At 33.3% G+C, this 21,010-nt stretch overlaps 1 pseudogene; it reads left to right on the top strand.

The window, feature by feature from the left end:
- Window positions 1-359: 359 nt before the first annotated feature.
- On the top strand, window positions 360-20,387 carry LOC134477498 (olfactory receptor 51L1-like; annotated as a pseudogene).
- The last annotated feature ends 623 nt before the right edge of the window (window positions 20,388-21,010 follow it).

Raw genomic sequence — 21,010 nt, 5'->3', positions numbered from 1 at the left:
ATACATGTTTTTAGTATGCAATGATTGAATTTATCACTGGGAGTTTGTAGGTATACTTTAATTGTTTTTATCCCTTATACATCCCTCTTCCTCTGTTAACACCAATTCTTTCCCTCTCTGTCTACAAAAGCTCTATATTCATTTATTCTTTCACTACTGTTTTCAAATACAGATTCCTTCTTTTCCTCTCCACTCCTTCCATCCCTTGTTTCCCTTATAATTTGAAATAATTTGCCATTCTACCTAAGAGTTATATGTCTTTCCTCTCTTTTCATGATGCAGATCTTGGATTTATCAAATCTCCTTCTCCTCACTGGAATGTAATTGTGGAATTGAACTGTGGTTGAAAACTGATCCTCATGGCAACCTCAAACGCCAGCAGCACCCTGTCCTCCACATTCTATCTCACAGAAATCCCTGACTATGAAGAATTTCACCACTGAATTTCTATCCCCTTCTTTCTCCTCTACCTTATTGGAGTGATGGGCAACTGCACCATCCTGCATGTTGTCTGGACAGACCCCAGGCTGCATGAGCCCATGTACTTCCTCCTGGCCATGCTTTCTCTCACTGACATGGGCATGTCCCTGTCCCTGATGATAATGCTTTTCAGGGTGCTGTGGTCCATTTCTAGGGAGATTCAGTTCAATATCTGTGTGGTCCAAATATTTTCAATTCATGCTTTCTCCTTCACTCAGTCATCTGTGCTCTTGGCCATGGCCCTGGAAGGATATGTAGCTCTCTGCCACCCACTGCTATACGCTACCATTCTCACTCCAAAATTGATGGCCAAGACTGGGAATGCAGCTCTGCTTAGGAGTGCTACTGCACCATTTCAAGTTATGATTCACGTAGCTTCCTTTTCCTTCTGCCATTCCCATGTAATTTCCCATTTCTGCTATCTGAAGCAGTACATAATCTGTCTTGCCTGTGCCACACACAATTTAAAGTTTTATATGGTTTGGTTTTGATGGTTATGCTATGGGGCCTGGAATCTCAGGGTATTTTAGTATCTTAGCTTTCATCTTTCATTCTGTGTTAAGAACTGCATCCAATGAGGAGAGACTAAAGGTGTGCTTCCCACATATTCGCTATGCTCATTCTGTATGTACCACTGATAGGGTTATCTATTTTCTATCATTCCACCAAATATTCCTCTCCTTTGTCCACATTTTCATGGTCCACAACTACTTAATATTTCTACCAGTCCCCAACTTAGTCATCTATTCTGTGAAAACTAAGCAGATCCTCCTGGGAATTTTGTAACTTTTTATTCACTACAAAAAGTTCTGCTGTGATGTAGACTTGTTCTTAAGGAAATAATAATCTCACTACCATTGAATACAACCCATGATGAAGTGTCTGCATTGGGTATTCTGGAATAAGAGTCGATGCTCCTTAGGCTCTATACTTAAGAAAGAGAAATAGAGCCAAAAGAGTATCATGGAGTTCTGTATGCACTGGGGGGGGGGCAGTCACACTTCCACTTTTATTATCAACATTTAGCCACTGCCTGTGAAACTTTCCATGGGTGGACAAATGTGTATTTGCTATCTTTCTACATTTATTTTCTTCTTGACATTTTGTAATATTTAACCTAGAACTTTAAGTACTTTTTGTTACATAATTGCAATGCATTAAATATATGTATTTAACTTCTTAACAGAAGTAATGTTTTATATTTGTGTGAAGATATATACTGAATTAAAACACATATGATAAACCACTGCGTTCCATCAGATTCAACTTTAAATTTTTAGACCCACATTCCTCTATACTTGTGATTTAATTTCTGTAGGGATATGGGAATCAAATGGTTTTTGATTTTGATTTGTTTAATTCATTTATTTGAAATAATTCCATTCAGATAGAATGCTGAAACTTCATATTTTTAAAAACTCCAGACACTGCATTGTAAAGGTAGTCAATATAACCAATTGTTTCAATAGATCATCATCTGTATTATTGATATCACTGATGTTAGTAGGAAAACTGTAGCTCACTGAATAATAATGGAATAGGATTATGTTATCACAGGAAACAGGTAATACATAATAACAATAATGCATACTGAGGACCCCCCAGCCATTTACACATAAGACAGTCTAGAAAACTAGTGCAGACATGTGAAGTATATAGATGTGTGTTTACCTATGTGTGTTTCTCAATGCTTCCATGATAAATGACATCATAAATCACACCACAGGACGTGAAAATCCATGACATTTGAAAGTTTCTTCTGTGATTCAAACTACATAAGATTCTTTCACACATATATGGCATATCACAGTTGATTTTTGAAAGAAGAAATCAAAGTAGCAAGTGAAGAATAAGAACTTGTTGAATTGTGCAACAATCTGGTATGTCTTTTTCATGGTAGGACTTAGAAATGCCTAGCACGAAGGTTTACTCAAGGACATTGCTGACTTTCAAAAAAGGGCATTGAATAAATTGAAACTGGCAATAATAAGACTGCAAAACACTAACAGATAAATACGAGACCAAACAGTAAGTGTGAAGACAGATTGTTTTCCTGGTAGAAAGACAAATGAAAAATTTCTTGCTTTGAAAGAAGCCATTACAAGGATTTTTAAAGACAGAATGAGACTAGTATACAAATATGTCTGTATATAAGAATGCTTATCACCAATACTTGGCGATAATCACTACACTGGGGAGACTGAGGCAGAAAGATTGCAAATAACAAAACAAAGTGAAAATAAATTAAAAAAAAAAACGAGAGAGAAGATTTAGGATTTCAGAGTGATACAGCAAAAAAAAGAACATAGGTTATAAAAGTAAAACTTGTACTTCAAAATCCCTCTGCATTTAGCTACTGAGAAATAAAATAAAAATAGAGTGAGACTTCTACAGGCTTCAAGAGAATTAGCAGTATATTTGTTCTGAAGGTACCCAAGAGGCTGACTTAAGATTTACTTAAGTCCCTTGTGCTTTTAACTAGGGACATGGAGATCCCTTATTCTGGGTTCATAATTCCTCCTCCTTCTCCACATTTTCCTCATAGAACCTTAGAAATGACATTCAGCAGCTTTCTTCTCCAATTTGAGCTCAAGACATTTATACTATGCTTTAAAATCTTGCAGATCCTACCATTAGTTTTTTTGGAAGGGAATATGCAAGCATGAAGTTAGACTGAGCAAAAGTGCATGTGTATTTTATAGATAGGAGAGTGAGAAGCTGTCCCAGAAATGGTCACATTCTGAGATTGACACCACAGTTTCCCCTATAGAGAACACACAACACAAGGTATGAAGAAATGAGATTGAAACACCTGGAAGACATCAGTGGGTGATGGATGAGTTAAAATCACAGAAGAACTCACAGTACACTTCAAACACATGGTAAGAACCAAGCCAGCTCTGAGATACTAGCGAGGAAGTGTCAGTGTTCTAAAGTTTTTCCTCCGCAATTTGACTTTACTAGTTTTTACAATACCAGTCTCACTACTCAGGTAACTAATTACCTGTTACTACCTCAACTACAAGTTTGTACATCTGTATCTGTAGGGCAAGTCTCAGAGGTCAGCTGGTTACTCTGGAGTAAGTCAGGAGATGATTGGCAAAAACTTACTCTTCTAGTTCTGATTACTCTTAGAAGAAACAAAAATCTGCCCCCATTAGAGTCAGTGACTGATGGATAATAATATCATAGGACTAGAAATCTGAGGGCAAACCTATGCAAGTCACAGTACTTATTTTTGACCAGTGTGTCCTTAAACATGTGTCAAATGATAAAGCTGTTTCAGTACAGAGTGTCTGTTGCTGATTATAATCTTTCACTGCAGATTTAGCATCTCTGGTCCCAGCTGTTGATGGAATTACTGGTTTACTATTGATACGAAATATAATGTTAGCTGACTCTTGAGGTTGACAAAATACAAAAAATTAATTGGAAAGTCTAGGAATGAGTAAAATGATTAAGTTTATAAAACTATTTATAATTCTCTAGTATACAGTTAAAACTTTTCTAAGCATAAAACCTGTAATTTTCCAAGCGAGACTTGATTAAGCAATTTGCATATGAAGCATCAGAGAACAAGTTCTGAGAAAATCCAGTCACCAGAGAAAGTAAAGAGTGATTAAACTTTTCTAAGTTATTCTGAATTCCTCTTCTGAATAATTTCTGGTGTCCCAAAACCTATTATCTGTTTTTCTTAACTAGTAGTGTACTTGGCTCTTTCGAATAAGTCTTTTTCACTTTACTTTTCATTAATTAATTAATAGCTGACTTCTCAAGATAATAATATTTTATTTAACACTAATGATTCTGTATGGGCCACATCACATGCTTCCTCATGTAACTCGTCCCTTGACCTACATCACATATCTAATTTATTTGTATATTAATTACCTTTGCAATTTGTGACATACCTAAAATATTTCTTTCAGTGTGATTGTGACTTTAAATTGCTGCACAAATACATTCTGTCTCACTCATGTTATGCCATGAGATGTAAGATGTTTTTAAAAATCAGTAAAACAAAAAAACAAAGAAGCATGTTTATTTCTAAAGAGTAGAATGTGGTTCTAATTATAATGGTAAATGTGTGCTTGCAAGTGTGTGTGGAGGGGTTGTGGGTGTGTATATGTTTATGATGGTACCACACAAGTTTGGAAAGGAATTTGGCCCACAACTTTCACATACAACCACTGTGAACAGTATGATGTTGCTTTTTCAGATCGCTTTAATATGAATCTATTGATTTTTCATGAAAATTATCATGAGTGCATTATACTCCTTTATATATTAATGTAATGCAAGACATGTTTACTGATGACATGAAATTTGTTCACCATTTTCAAGTCTGTAGGTTATTTCCTTCACATGGATGCACACTGAGGACTTCATTCATTCAAGTCAGCACTGATGAGCATTTGGAATGTCTCTAATAATCTATTTATTAATATAAAAGCTTAAACATCATCAGCTTTCTCTTTTAAGAGAAACAAGATATGACTATATTAAGAGCAAAATATAAGATAACGCAAACCTGAGGGATGGATTCTTTTCAGAAGGAATGAATTCCAAGAGAAGGAAGAAAAGAGGAGAGAGAGCGAAAGGGAAGAATAAATGATGTGCATGTGTCCAGGATGAATGTAATGTAAATACTTTCAATATATACTCAGAAAAATTTTTAAAAATCACTATTTCATGATACTTGTGTATCTTTACTAATTTGCTTTTAGTACTTTAATATCATAAAATATCAAGAGTAGAACAATTAGCTAAAAGTTACAAATATTATAAACATTGAGAGAACTTATAATTTGTTATAATCACAAATTAGGTTTAAATTTTCTTCAGCAAACATAAATTTTTGCATCTCATGATGCAACTTTTAACAAGAGTCAATTAGGGACAGATATCTGGATCTCCGTTTTTCTTCTTGATTTTCTCCTTGTGTGTTTTCTCTCATACACATGAAAAGCTGTACCATTTAAAAGACAAATGTAGAAAATAATTTTTAAACATAATCTTATTAACAATATTAAACTGGTGGCATACAGTGTTTTATTTTTAATAACATTTGTACAGCAGTAACTCTATTAAGAAACAAATGTATAAAGACAAGATGGATAAAAACATATTAATTGATAGAAAGCCAAGACAAGTAGTACTTTAAATATTATATTAAAAGTTAATAATCCATACTATATTTTAATTTTGCTTTAGAAAAAGTGATATTGCAATATTTGTGATATCAATAGTACATAGTGAAAAATTCATGAAGAATTATATTCTTGGGGCTGGGGATTTAGCTCAGCAGCATAAGCACCTACCTTGAAAGCAGGCAGTCATGAGTCCGATCCCCGGTACCAATAAAAAGGAAAAAGACAAAAAAGAAAAAAAAAGTTGAATGAAACCAAGAATTTTGTGCAAGGACACATATTTCTTTTTAACCTGATACAATGAGCTATCATCATTTTTTTTCATGTATAAAATCTTGAAATGACTTGGTATATTTCTGAGCAAATTATTGAGTGATTTTTTGTTAACTTTAAGAATATGATTTTTTTTTTTTTTTTTTTTTTTTTTGTCTTTTTCCTTTTTATCGGTACTGGGGATCGAACTCATGACTGCCTGCTTTCAAGGCAGGCGCTTATGCCGCTGAGCTAAATCCCCAGCCCCGATGTAGGTAATCAAACATTGCAAACTTTAAATTGACATTAAAAGATAAAAGATAATTTTTCAATGAAAAATTTAGAGCACAAAAATGGTGGCACTACAATAAGGGGATTTAAATCTCTAAAGATAATGTTACATGGCATACTAAGGTAACAACACTTTTTTGTATGTTAGATTGACTGGCTACAGATCAATTAGTAAAAAATAGAAGATGTAGAAGAGTATGCATGTGAGGTTGTATCCTCAGTTTGCCTCTGAATAGTTACCTTTATATCTTTGAGTTAGGTGATGAGAAAAAATGAATATGGGCAAGTGTATATTTTTCTTTTGTTTGGTGTATAATTCATAAATGACACCATGAATTATTATAAAAGAAACAACCATAAAATTGTTATCCAGATGAAGAAATAAATCTTCAATCACCATCTAAAACTTGAGAGCTTTCCTTCATGAATATACCACATTTCACTAAGTCAAATTTAATGGTAACATATGACATAACTATTTTACTCTTCACTATTTTCTGCATATTTTAAAACCTATCTTGGTTACTTTTCTCATTGTTGAGACAAAATACCTGATGCCCAACAGGAAGGAAGGAAAGGTTTATTTCTTATAGTTTTTTGAGTTTTCAGCCCATATTCAGCTACCTCCAATGCAACATGACATGGCATAGTGGCAACACTTTAAGGCAGCAGCTGGGTGGGGGACAAGCCTCTTATCCTTCTTTATAATATACAGGAGACCCCCCCCCCGGGCAAATGTGGTACTCAGAAAATCTCCTTGCCCTCCTTTGCACAGTATAAGGATATTTATAAGTAAGAACCCTGGCTCCCTACTGAATCTGTCATTTAAACTTGAAAACTTGTAAAGTTGATAAAATGCATCAACTGTATCATAATTTAATCACCCATTCTTACATTTTGTAATTCATTTTTCTTATTATTTAACTTTATATAAGTGGAGCATGTGTTTTGTACATCCTTTGCTTAGTTTTATTTAACTTAATTTTTGTAGTACTGTTACATTAATTTTTATCTCTGAATGATATCCAAAGGAAATATAACACTAAAATATAGTTGCCCATTCTATTTGATATGCCTTAAGAAAGGTCAATTATGAATATTATTATGGTTATACATGTATCATCATGCACTTAACAATCAGAATTTTGTTAACAGGATAGTAACAACGTTATGGCTTTTATACAGATTTACTTTTGAAGACTCATATAGGTTGGGACTTTTAGGAGGTGGCTGAATCTAGGGTGTGTGAATGTGAACTTAGGGTGTATAATAATTAAGTAAATCCACTAATTTGTTTTAACATGGTTCTGGGCATACATAATGGGAAAACTCATAGTGTGTGTGTGAGTGGCACCATAAAATAGGTTTGTAGACTGAATGGAATAAAATTCAAACAGAAAACTTGCAAACTCAGTGTTGGCTGCTTTTTGTCTGTTTTGTCAAAGATGGTTTCTCCTCTGGCACGTTTTCTGCCATTCTCCCATTGGCCTGCGACAGTGTTTGGAGGCTGAAAAATATTGAAGGAAATCACTGTAAACTGTGATCTGAAATAAACTTTCCTGCTTCGACTTGTGTGTGTTGATATTTTTACCAAGCGATGAGGAAGTAACTAAGACAAGCACATTCTGACATTAACCAATGATTCAAAACATTTAAGAACTGACTTTTTCAACTAAAATCAACATCATCGTATAGGAATATTATGTTGTGTCATAGTTTATACACTGAATGGCACAAAGCCTTTTGATTTTCAAGATTTGATACATAAATAGTTCTAACTCTTTCTGATTAAAACAGGCATTTTTATGAGAAGTCATAGCAAACACATTTTATTTTATACAACACGATCAATCCTTTACAATTGTAATACCTATTGAATATACTGTTTTCTGATTGAAAGATGCAGTTAGTTCACTTTTATGGGAAAGGTTTTTATTATAAAGACTAATACTTTCCTGAACAAATTTTCAGTGTTGTTGTTGTGTAGACTAAGGTGTGAATACCTATGGAACTGATTAAAAACTCATCATAGTTCGTATAGAAATGACCACTCTTTAGTATCATTAAACCCATGAAGTGCTCACAAAAAGTGTATTTCCTACTCAGAGGAAGAAAAAGGAAGTAGCTGACAAGTTATCACCTGTGAGTCTTCTGCTGGAAACGCCAGCACAGCAAGGCCTAAAGGGCAGAATCCTGTTGTACTTGACCACAGGGCAATACACTAGAGCATGGAGCTTCAGTCTATATCATTGCCAAGTACAGTATTCTTTTTCCTCACATGCCCTGATAACGTGCTACAACACACTAAATATTTCAGGCAACTCAAGGCTTTGGTTATCCTCTAGTGCTGAAAGAACAACATGTGAACATGCAGTCCAATGCAAACCTGGGCTATCGGTGCCATCTTGTGCTAACGTCATGGGAATATCCACGGTCTGTGACTGAAATAAGTGTATAATCTTTCAATTAATGAATGCTATTGTATGCTAACAAATGTCAAGAACTTGCAGGGAACTATGAGATCACTTAAAGAACAAACTTAAGTGACAAATACTGATCTTATAGCAACTCTCAGGTGGACAATTCAAACACTCAGATAAATGTTTTAAAGAAACTCAGCAAGCATCAAGACAACACAGGGAGTGGAAAATTAACAAACTTTTTGAAGTAATTTGAAAATTTAAATGCCAATTCTTATGTGAAAAATGCACTAAGAGAAATTTAGCTTGTCAAAAAGGAGACTACTTTCAGACTAGACAAAACAGATGAAAGAGTTAGTGAAATCAAGACAGATCATTTGAAAATACACTGTTGGAAGAGAAAGAAACTCAAGGACTGAGATGGGAGAGTTCCTTAAGCCATTAGGAAAAGCATTAAATGGGAAATAACTTACATTATTAAAATTCAAGAGAGACCTACGAATGTCAAAGAAGCAGCCAGCTTATCTAAAAAAGCAGTAACAGAAACTTTCCCAAACTTAGAGAAAGACACAAACATCCAGCCACAGTAACGTCCAACGCCAAATAATCTCAAATGGATGAGGTGTACTTCAAGAGACGTACACAAATTCACCATGTTTAGAGATAAAGAGAAGATTTTCTAGGTAGCACAAGAAAAATGAAAGACAAATAACATCTAAAAGTACCGCATTTTTTTGAAAATATGAACTCTATATGCCATTATTGATGCATGGATGGGGCCTGGCATTTAGCTCAGTGGTTCAAGCACTTACCTGGTAAGCATGGGGTCATGAATTTAGTCCCCAATTAAAAAAGAGAAAATCAGAAAGGAAGAAAAGAGAAAAGATTTGTGGATGAGATTTTCACATTACTAGGGCTAAAATGCAAAGAAATATCTCACCAAACAAAGCCCCTGCCTATCAAGAACCCTGTGTCCAGTAAACCTGAGAAAATGTAATCCCAATAAATGTGCCTTACAAAACTACTAAAACGAATTCTTGCAAATAAAAGAAAGAGGTGTTTGCAAGTTAAATGAAACTATCACATGGAGTGAAACTCAATGGAAAGTATGTGGTGTCACAATACTTAAAAGTTAATGTGGTGAGGACTGGGGATTTAGCTCAGTGGCATAAGTGCCTGCCTTGCAAGCGTGTGGTCATGAGATTGATCCCTGGTACTGATATAAAAACTAATGTGGTAGATAAAATAGCCATAACTTATTTTAAATATAAAGCACAATGAAATAATGCTGACTATATTACCATATTATTAGTAGACAACATATATAGGGTATCATATTTTCACTTGAGTGGAAGAATGGAAAGCAAGCAGAGACTTTCACTGGTGTTTTTTCATCTCTTTGTTTCTTTTCAGATCTTTATGATGAATGTCAAAATCTCATTTCAAAATAGATTGCTCTAATCAAAGATCCTTTGGTAGCTTCATGGTGCACAGGGGCTAAACTCTATCATATTCAAAATAAAAATTATAAGGAAGAAAGTGCACGGTACTAAAGTGGTGCAGTTTACTAGAAAGAGATTCTAGAAGAGAATAAAGCAGTTTCAATAAAATTAGAAAATGAGCATTAAAATTGTTTAGTAAGTGTTCCAATTGGGATTCTGAAATTATTCCAGATAATTTTCATAATTTAGAAAATAGGTATAAACGATATAGAATATGCTTATTTTATGCTGCCCATCTCATTTAGGGCCACATTTCTAACAGTATAGCATTTCTATAATGCTCAGAAATCTTGTGTTTTTATCTGAATAAAATAGCAAGAAGTATTTACTTCAAAATATATGTTTAAGATGTACATGTAACTGTCATCACTTAAAAACTGTTTAAACAAATTCTGAGTTTCCAACAGTTTGTTTACTTTGGACCCTGTTTACTTTGGACCCTGACTCCTGCTGGCCATATAGAAATTGCTTCCTGTATATCCTAGGCTCCAGATAATGGGAAGACATTGTTTTAAAAAATGAAAACCAATCTCCATACTGTTGGAGAACTTAATTTTGTGAAAATATTTGCTTCTAAAATGAAGTTTAGTGATCCAAATTTCAACTGGAATGGTATGAATTCATCATTTTTCATAGTCATACACTCACACAACAAGTTATGTACAATGAGGTTGTGATGGTAATAGTAAATGGGTGTGCATTTATGAGGGTAACTGACAAGATTGGTACTGAACACGAACCACATCTTCCTCATTCAACCAATCTAAAGAGTATGACGTTGCTCCTTCAGATTGCTTTACTATGAAATTATTGGCTTGTTCACAAAATACAATCATAGGGTATGAAAGTCTTTTTTTAACCTAATGTACTGGAAATCATCTTTACCGGTGACATAAATTTCATTCACCATTTAAAAAATGATAAATTATTTCTATTACATGGATGCACATTGAGGACTTCATTCAGTCAATTGAATACTGATGAACATTTGGAATATCTTAAAATTTCAATATTAAAATGTAAGCTTAAATATGTTCTTCTTTGTCTTTTAAGGGAAACTGAATATATGAATATATTAACAGCAAAATATAATATAATGCAAAACAGAGAAATGGATATTTTGCAAAATGAATGGAGACCAAAAAAAAAAAAATGGAATGAAGAAGGAGAGAGAAAGGGGATGAAATAATATGTATGAACCTGAACCAACTAACCATGATGAATGTAATGTAAATACTTTAAATACGTAAAATTTAAAATCCACTCTTACAAGACACTTGCATATCTGCTAACTTCTCTTCAGTGCACTAATTCCATAAAATATCAAGAGGAATATAATCAGGCATCCAACAAAAAAGTCCCTGTTATTTGTCTTAAGAGGACAGTGAGAAAATTAAAGAGACAAATTGAACAGTACCTGAGTGACTGGGAAGTCGATTTCTCTGGAGAGTTATTCCTCTTCACACCCCTAAACAACCACTATTTATTGGGTGTATATTGTGTTAAGTGTCGCTAGTGAAAAATACAATTCAGTGAGACTCACAGTCAAGATGGCAGTGTTGATCATATGCTAAGAAGGATCTCGTCCTGAAATGTAACCCTGGGATGACTCAAGAAGACATAGATGATCTTATGCTAAGAAACTTGTCCTCTAGTACAATCCCAAGATGATTCAAATGAACATAGCTGATCATATGCTAAGAAAAGGCAATGGGAAATCTCAAATGGGTGATATTGATAACCCCAAGCCTCCATTTTATCGTCGCTTAGGGAAGTAAGTTAAATTAACCATTGTGAATTTGAGGTCCCCAAAAGAGAATTGGTTGACTAAAGTAATAAATAGTACGAATATTTAGAGAAATTGCAATTTATTATTTTCAATTACATTTTCTCTATAGTAGATGAGTCTTTTTGTCTATATTTGCTCTGTCCTAAATAATACCAATAATTTTTATCCTTACCAAATTTTTCTTCTAATTTATTTTATAATGAGTTTTGGAATATTTTTATGTTGTATATTGTCATTTTTATTTTTGATTTTATTAAATGGTTATTCACATAATCTGCATTAAAAAGGGTTATTCAATTTGCCATATTGATAAGTGAAAGTTGTGTTTAGCTTCTTAGTGATGGAGATTTTATTATTTGTCATTTACACTGAATATTTTACACAGGTTGCCTTCTTATTTTTTGATTCATGCAGGTTGTCACTCTTTGTTGTGCAGATAATATAAATTAAGAAGAGATATTTACCTAAAGTAAAAATTTGATTAAAAGATTACTATGATTTGTTAATCACAAATTTCAATGGTAAATAGCATATATTGAAAGAAAAAAGAGAAGGCACACATTAAATGTTTTATGAAAAGTTGCACAATAAGCATGAACTTTTGCTATAGAATTGCGTATTTTTCTTAATTAGAATATGGTGGTAAACAGAAATCCCAAATTTAGTGTGAGAGCACAATATTTTGCAAATCTAGAGTACAAATATTTCAAACTTTTACTGTATTTAAAACAACATACTTTACTTAAAGCAAATTTGGCTTACTAGAAATTTAAGTGGAGAGTAGAGAACTTTCTTATCTATTCTCCTGGAATAAAGTTTTCACACTTGCATATTAACTATACTTTCTTGGTTGTCGAATGACACCATTATTGTAATACTGTACACATGTGTACACTTTTTCCTGTATATTGTGTATGTTCCATGATGATAAATCTCACTCTTTTACTTTATGTGTGCTATATTTATTTTTAATTTTTGGTATTACTTTTTACTTTGCTTTTATATTTTGGGTTTCTCATACAATAGCAACCATATTTAAATATGTATATTTGGTTGATTTCAATTTAAAGTATATCCTCAAGCTACATCAAACAAATTATTCATGTTTGTCTTTCTTTTTGACAGTGTAGTACTCCATTTTGTGCATGCTTCACATTTTTTAATTCATTCATTGTTGATGGATATAGTATGAGCAGTGCTGGATAAACATGGGTGCACAGGTATTACTGCAATATGATGTTTTAAACTCTTTTTAGATGCTATTGAGAAGGGGGATAGGTGGGTAGAATGGAATTTTTATTTGTAGATATTTGAGGAATGTCCAGATTGAAATTTGTAGTGGCTGTGCTAGTTTGCATTCATAGAACCAATAGAAAATGGCTACTTTTTTTCTTTGAAATTTATATATAATTTATCTATCACAGAATTTATACTTTACAGGAATACAAACCCATGTGTTTTACTGTACTTACAAAGTTTCACAAATATTACGACAGTCTCAATCTAGAATATTCTAATCACAACAATAAAAAATAGCATACCAAAACTGACAGTCACTGTGCATTTGCTCCTAGTATTTCAAGTAATTACCAATATATTTTATGTTCCACACATTTGTGCACTATGAATATTTTACATGTGAGCAGTCACACAATATGTGGGCTTTTACATCTGGCTTCTTTCATTTAGCATGTGCTCAGTGATTTATGATTTTTTTTTTGAAATCCTAACTATAATTTATTGTGGGTTAATAATATTGAATTTACAGCAGTATCTGAGACTATTTTTGAACATAGAGTAAGGTATTTAGCAAAGTCAAATTTTTCCACAGTCATTATTTTTTTACCTGATAGCATCTTCTACTTTAATTCAGCCAAGTTTATAGTTAATATACATCCAAGCCAGGCCCCTGTATTTTGTATATTACTTTTTATCAAATTATATTTCTTTTTCTTTGATGGATTTTATCAATTATCAGTTGTAACAGCTATTTAAATTACACTTCTACATCCTTTATGTACAATAATTCAATGTGTTATTTCTGTTTTTCTCTGAAAAACAGGGAGATATTTGTTTTTTTTTAAATTTTGCTTTTTAAATATTCTCATATTTTCTAGAGATTTACATTCACTAAATTTGCATGGAATAAATTTGAAAAATTTAAAACTGATATTGTTGTGATTGTATTTCCAGCTTTGCTCATGTTGCACAAAATAACCCACATTCAAAATCGAAAGAATTTGACTCAGCGTTTCAGGGGGTTCAGTTGGTGGTCACTTGGCATGAAGGCAGAAGTCTCAAGGTGGAGACTGGAGCAGAACACAGTTACTGAGTTCAAGGTGGCAGGCAAGAGAGCAGGTGAGCAACATCAGAGGGGAAGGCTGAGGGTCGAGACACAGAAACCCACAGTAATGTCTGCATGAGAAAGCCCAGCACACAGAGAAGTGAGGTCCAACATTCCCCAGGTTGGATCCTAAACCCAGGCAAATTGGTACTTCACGATATGCACCATAAAGATACATATTAGGCATGAGTATAAGCAGTCATGTAATTTCTAAAACTGATTATTTCTGGATCACTTTATTTAAACAATATCTAAATGCATTTTTTCTTAGAAATCTATAGTATTATACTTCTTCAAAATTCTGACATTTTTTGCACATTTACAAATGAATCTTTGGAGTCATCAAATAAGTTTAGATATGTTAGTCACAGTACATATGAAGAACAGTAAATACCTACTAGAGGTCATTGACCTTATCCAAGAGTACTATTTGAAAAATATTTACCTTGTTTTCCATGAAAAATATTTCACTTTATTTTGAGTTAATTTATTGTTCCTTGAGTGATGGATTGTCTCTCTTTTTGGTATTGTTTGCTAGTTTTCCTCCTGTAGGTAGTCCAGTAATGGCAGATTTCAGTTTACCAGCATAATGTCACTAAGTGCAAAGCTGGAAGACATGTGAGCAACTGATTTTCCAAGTAGGAGTTCTCTCCAGCACATGTCTGCCCTGAAACCAGCTGCACTACTGTTTTTAGAAGATGGTGTACCAAGTTTGGAAATTTAATGAGAACATATGATTTCAAGGGCTTTAAACATAATAAATTTGAATATGTGATTTTCTCTGTATTAATATAGACTAAATCACTAGGAATACTTACAACTCTAGTTCCGACTCAGGCTAATCCCAAAGATTTAAAACATTTGAAGGACACAAGCTTCTAAATCTAATCAGTTTATGAACACCAATCCTAATGCACGTGCTCTACAGTTTTCAAATTTGTTTATCTTTGCCAAAGGGTATTAATGGTCAAAGGAAGCTTTATTTTTTTCTTAAATGTGTGTATTTATGTGCACCAAATTTTCCCTAGATTAATTTTTGTCATCCAGCATAATAATTCTCCATTCAAGAATATTTTTAGACAAATTTCCCTCAAGTCTTTGCATTAAGTCAGTGGATCCCATAGATTTTGCTTCCTTTTCATTCCTTCACTGCTGACACTTCCTTTTTTTTGAACATTTCAACCCTCACAAAACGATTTCTGTAGAAATCATCTCACCTTGTATCATGGAAACCTTTTAAGTTATTCACAAAGCTGTTGCTGATTGGATTTTTAAGTCAGAAACTCTCTGGCAGGTGGCAATGAATGTGTAAAAGTATTTGACTTAAAATGGTAATATTACATGTGGTCTTCCCTCCTGTTCATTATGCTTAACTCCTCTCATTTCTGCTTATGTGACAATTTACATGCTATAATATTGGCTGATTAGAAATGGCAGCAGCGTTCTGTCCACTGTGTTTTGAGGAAACTCTTTCTTGTTCTTGGAATTATTTGCTTTGTAGCATATAGACTGAAGAATCGTTTCTTTGCCTGTGCACTTAGATTCTTTCAAAGTTGATTAACAGTAAGTAAAGTGGTTAATTCTTATTCAAGTGGGGATGGCTCCCCTCCCCACTGTTAAGACTTTAACACAGTGGGAAGTACATGGCTGAGGTATGTCACGCTCCCCACATCCAGGGAATATTTGTCAGTAAGACGTATCCGTGGATTTTGTTAGAAGCGTTTGCTGCTAGCATCTAAAGAGTAGGAGTCAGGGATGCTACTAAATTATGAACAATACAAACAAAACAAAACAAAACAAAACAAAACAAAAAAACAACAACAACAACAACAACAAAAAAAAAACTTCCACAACAATATATCTGGCCTAAAATGTCAATTGTGTTGAAACTTGGGAAACCTGCCCTAGCATAGTGTAAGTCAGATCTCTTGGAAGTAGAAAATTGATAACTTATGATCACAAAGTGATTACAAAGTAAGATTTGTGGTCAGATACACTGAAAACAAGCATTTCTATTGAGTTTGTTTTCCACTCTGTTAGTCCTTAAGTCTTACAAACTTTCACACTTCTTTGTGTGCTATTTCCCAAAAATGTATTTTATCAGAGCTCCAGCATATAGACTGGGATTCAGTTGTTCTCCAAGTCAACTGTTACTTTTGTGGCAATCTTAGGTTTTACAAATTAATTTTTCTGATGGAGAAGGTAAATATTATCCAGATAAATCACAAGATTTCTGAACATTATAGAAATGCTGTGCTCTTAGAAATGTGGCCAAACATGAGATGGGCTTCATAACATAAGCATATTCTTTATCATTCATACCTATCTTACAAATTATGAAAATTCTATGGAATAGTTTCAGAATCCCGACAGGAACACCACACCTGTGTAACACACATAGGTAACAGTCTGCTGGCTTAGAAATATTCATATACTTATACATGAATGAAAATATACACATGTAGTCATTTTTCTATGAGCTGAATAATTATGAAAAATCCTGTGCATATTTGTTTGTTTTTTTGTATTTTGTGAAAAATTATGGCATGAAGGAAATTTACCTATAATAATTCTTTGTTTTCCCATTACTATCATAATGTGATGATATCAATATCATAAACTTAAGTAAATCAGTTCAAAACTTACAAAGAAATTAAGAGATTAAATGATATTTAATGCATACGCATTAAGTGCTAGATGCTGCCTTTTGTATTTCACCTATCTAGCACAATCTGGGTGCTTCATAAATACAGAGTAAATGAGCTTATTTGCCTCAAATGTTTCAAAACAATGCTTGGAAATGGTAGATAACTAATAAATATTTCTGAGTAGAATTACTAGGTAAAATTATTTTATGTACTGCCTCTTATTTAAGGCTGATTTTAGTTTACTATTTATTTGTTAGTAGAAAAATTCTTAAAAATTTAACTTGTAGGACATGTAGCAAATACTCCTGCCATTTAGTTTGCATAGATTATAGTGCCCTTTCAGTTCTCAGAAACAGTCTAACTTAATCAGAGTGACAACACAACAACAACAGCAACAACAAAAACACTTGCAAATGATAAGGAGGACTGGTGGTGAGAGTTTCTAATTAGTAATAGAGGCTGTTGAATACCATATTCAGTGCTCTACACCATCTGGTGTTTTATGCATGTTCACAATATTTACATATTTCTAGCTCTATTTAAATGGTTGCAAAAACTGTGTTTATATTTACTAAAATAAAATGAATGTATTTTGTAAGCTGTTTTAAAATTTCCATATCCTGGGGTACAAGTACTTCTTCAAATGCAGGCAAATACATGTTGTAGGCAGTGGAAACAGGCTTTCAGGCAGAGAATTCCTTGACTTTTAGAATACAGAGCAGCCTTCTTATCCTCTTGCAAGTCTCCCCTGACACAGAGGGAAGGCTCTAAAAGTCTGGGGTGCTCTGAGAAAAGGTGACCAGTGAAAGGCAGAGAGCCACAGGAGGACCTGAGAATGTGGGTGGTGCCATGAAAACAGTGTGAGAATAAACAGTCAGATAGGGATAGATGTCTGGATAGCTAATTTTTGTAGTTATGTGGTCAATGAAAGACAGAACACAGAAAGACTTGCCTTTCTGTCTGTCTTGCTCTACTTCCACCTCTCTCATACACAGGAAATGCTGTATCATTCAAAAGGCAGATGGAGAAAGTAATTTTATGTTTGAAAAAATCTTGTTAACAATATTTAATTGGTGGCACGATGTGTGTTGTTTTTAATAACATTTTATTCAGTTTAAACTGTTAAGAAACGTAAGTACAATGATAGGAGTGATAAAAATGTTAACCAGTAGCCTGCAAAGACAATTAATATTGTGATTATGATGATAAAAGTTAATAATATATAAAATAATTTAACTGCACTAGAAAATTAGATAATTCATTATTTTTGGTATCAGTATGTAGTGAAAACTCATAATTATGTTTCCAAAATTAATGAAAATAAAAATAAAAATTCCTCTTGAAATATGCTAACTTATTTCAAGTTTTTATACAAGAAATAAATAGAGATAGTTCATCGTATCAGGAAAAAATTACCTATGTGTCCTTAATTAAAACTCTTGGAATCATTTATTTTCTTAAATATTATGGGAACAAACACTGCAATCTTTAAATTGACATGGAGAAAATTTTTAAATGATAAATTGATAGCTTTAAGAAACTATGGCATTGCAATAAGATCATTGAAAACTTTCATTAAGGAAAACATTACATCACATATTTAGCTAATCACTCCTTTTTGTATGTAAAATAGATGGGTAGCGATCAACTAGTAAGAATTGAATGTGCAGAAGAGAATATATGTGAGGTTGTGCCTTCACATATATTCTGTAATGAGAATATATTCTGTAGTACAGAATATATTCTTCACATATATTCTGTAATACAGAGTTTGTCTCTGAATAATTAGTTGTCATTATAATTTTGAGTTAGGTGATGAGAAAAAAATAAATACTGAAAGTGCATTGTTCTGTTTTTCTGGATAATTCATAACCAAAAAATGTGCCATGAATTATTATCAGGAAGCACGCATAAACGTGGTATCCAAATGAGGAAATAAATCTTCAATCAGTATCTGAAAGCCTGGAAACTTTCCTTCACGAATATACTACATCCCATAAAGTTAAATTTCATGATACCATGTGTTATACTTATTTTATTCTCCATTTTTCCCACATATTTTACAACCTAATCAAGCACTGTTACATTTGTAATTCATTTCTTCTCATTATATTACTTCCATGTAAATGGAGTCAGACAGCATATATTTGGTGCATCTTTTGCTTAGTTTTATGTCAGTTATTTTTTGCATCTGTGTTATATTCATTTTTCTTTCTGAATAATAGGAATAATAATAACAAGGAAACAGAACCCTACAACATGTTTGTCCTTTTTATTTGATGTGCATTAAAAAGGTCAAATATGAATATTATTATGGTTATATATGCATCATCATGCACTTGCCAATAAAAATTTCCGTTTAAGAGGATAATAATATTGTAATGGCTTTTACTTAGCCTCATGTAGTCATAACTAGGGCTTTTAGGACATGGCAGAATCTAAAGTGTGTGAATACGGACTGAGAGTGCATGATAATTAAGAGAGTGAACTAATCACTTTAGCATGGTTCTGGGTGTGGGTATGGGAAGACTTAGGCTGGGTGTGAGTGGAACTATCCAACAGGTTTGTAGCCTGAATGGAATAAAACAGAAAAAGAACGAATACAAGCTCAGGGTTTACTGTTTCCTACCTACCTTGACAAAGACTGTTTCTCCTGTGACGTGCTCTCTACCACTAGCCCCATGGCATGTGACACTGGTTGGAGCCAGAAAAATATGGAAGCAAAACACTATTAACTGCAGTCTGAAACAAATTTTACTGCTTCAACATGTGTATGTCTGGTATTTTTTTTTTCTACAAGCAACCAGGTAGTAACTAAAACAAACGCATTCTGATACTAATCAATGATTTAAAGCTGTCAAGAGTGCATAAATTGAAATCAACATCATAATATAAAACTATTGTTTTGCTTCATAATTTATATGCTGAGTGACACAATGTCTTGTTACTTAAGCTATTTGGTATATAAGTAGTGCTAATTCATTTGATTATAATAGGCATATTCTGTGAAGCAATAGAATAAAATGTTACTTTATACATCAGGATCAATCCATAACAATATAATACATATTGAACATACTGTTATCTTCCATGGCCTTTCTCATTCCTATTGTTTACACCAACACATAATACATCTTGTCGGTGCTGACACTAAATTTAATGCTATATATGGGACAGTTGTGATTATTCTGCTATGGGGCCTGGACTCTCTGGGCATTTTAGTATCTTATGCTTTCTTCCTTCATTCAGTGTTAAAAATTGCATCTCATGAGGGGAGACTGAAGTTACTCAACATGTGTGCTTCCTACATTTGTGCTGTGATCACTCCATATGTGCCTATGATAGGGTTATCTATTGTCCATAGTTATGCCAAGCATTCCTCGCCCTCATCCACATTTTCCTGGCTCATACCTACTTAACAGTTCCACCAGTTCTCAACCCAGTCATTTACCCTGTGAAAGCTGAGCAGATCCGCCAGGGAATTTTGCATTTGTATTCACTCCAAAATTAGTTCTATTGTGATCTACACATAGGTTCAAGAAAATAATAATCTCACTACTACTGAAGACAATCTACAATAAACTGCGAATTCTGGAAAAAGAGTTGATGCTCTTTAGCCCTATGTTTTCCAAGAAGGAGAAATAGAGTCAAAGGAGTGTGATGGAGTTCTGTGTGCACTGAGAGAGGGTAGTCCCATCTCACAGATGATTCATTATGTCTCTAGAGGAATGAGTATGTTGCAAAAGAGTGTGCTGGAAATTGTTGATATTTATTATGTACTACTTTTTTCCCAACATTTGGTCATGATCTGAGAACTTGTTCCATGACTATCCAAATATATATTTGCTATGCCTCCTCATTTATCTACTTCTTAACATTTTGTAATGTTTAACATGGAATCTTAAGCATTCGTTTGCCATATAGTTATAGTGCATGTAAATGTATGTATTTAACTTTCTTTACAAAGGTAGCATTTTACTTTGATATTGAAATATAATTGGAATAAAAACAAATGTCATAAGCCATCACATTACATTGGAATCACTTTCCGAGCATTTATATCCACATTCTTCTCTACTTGAGGGTTAATTTCTGCTTGGATATAAGAAGCAAATGGCTTCTTTGGTTTTGCTT

Source organism: Cavia porcellus, unplaced genomic scaffold (genome assembly GCF_034190915.1).
Source record: "Cavia porcellus strain 051 isolate PalLab524CR breed Dunkin Hartley unplaced genomic scaffold, mCavPor4.1 scaffold_9, whole genome shotgun sequence".
NCBI classification, from domain to species: domain Eukaryota; kingdom Metazoa; phylum Chordata; class Mammalia; order Rodentia; family Caviidae; genus Cavia; species Cavia porcellus.
Note: the sequence above shows the minus strand (reverse complement) of the source record. Positions and strands in the feature narration are given on the sequence as shown.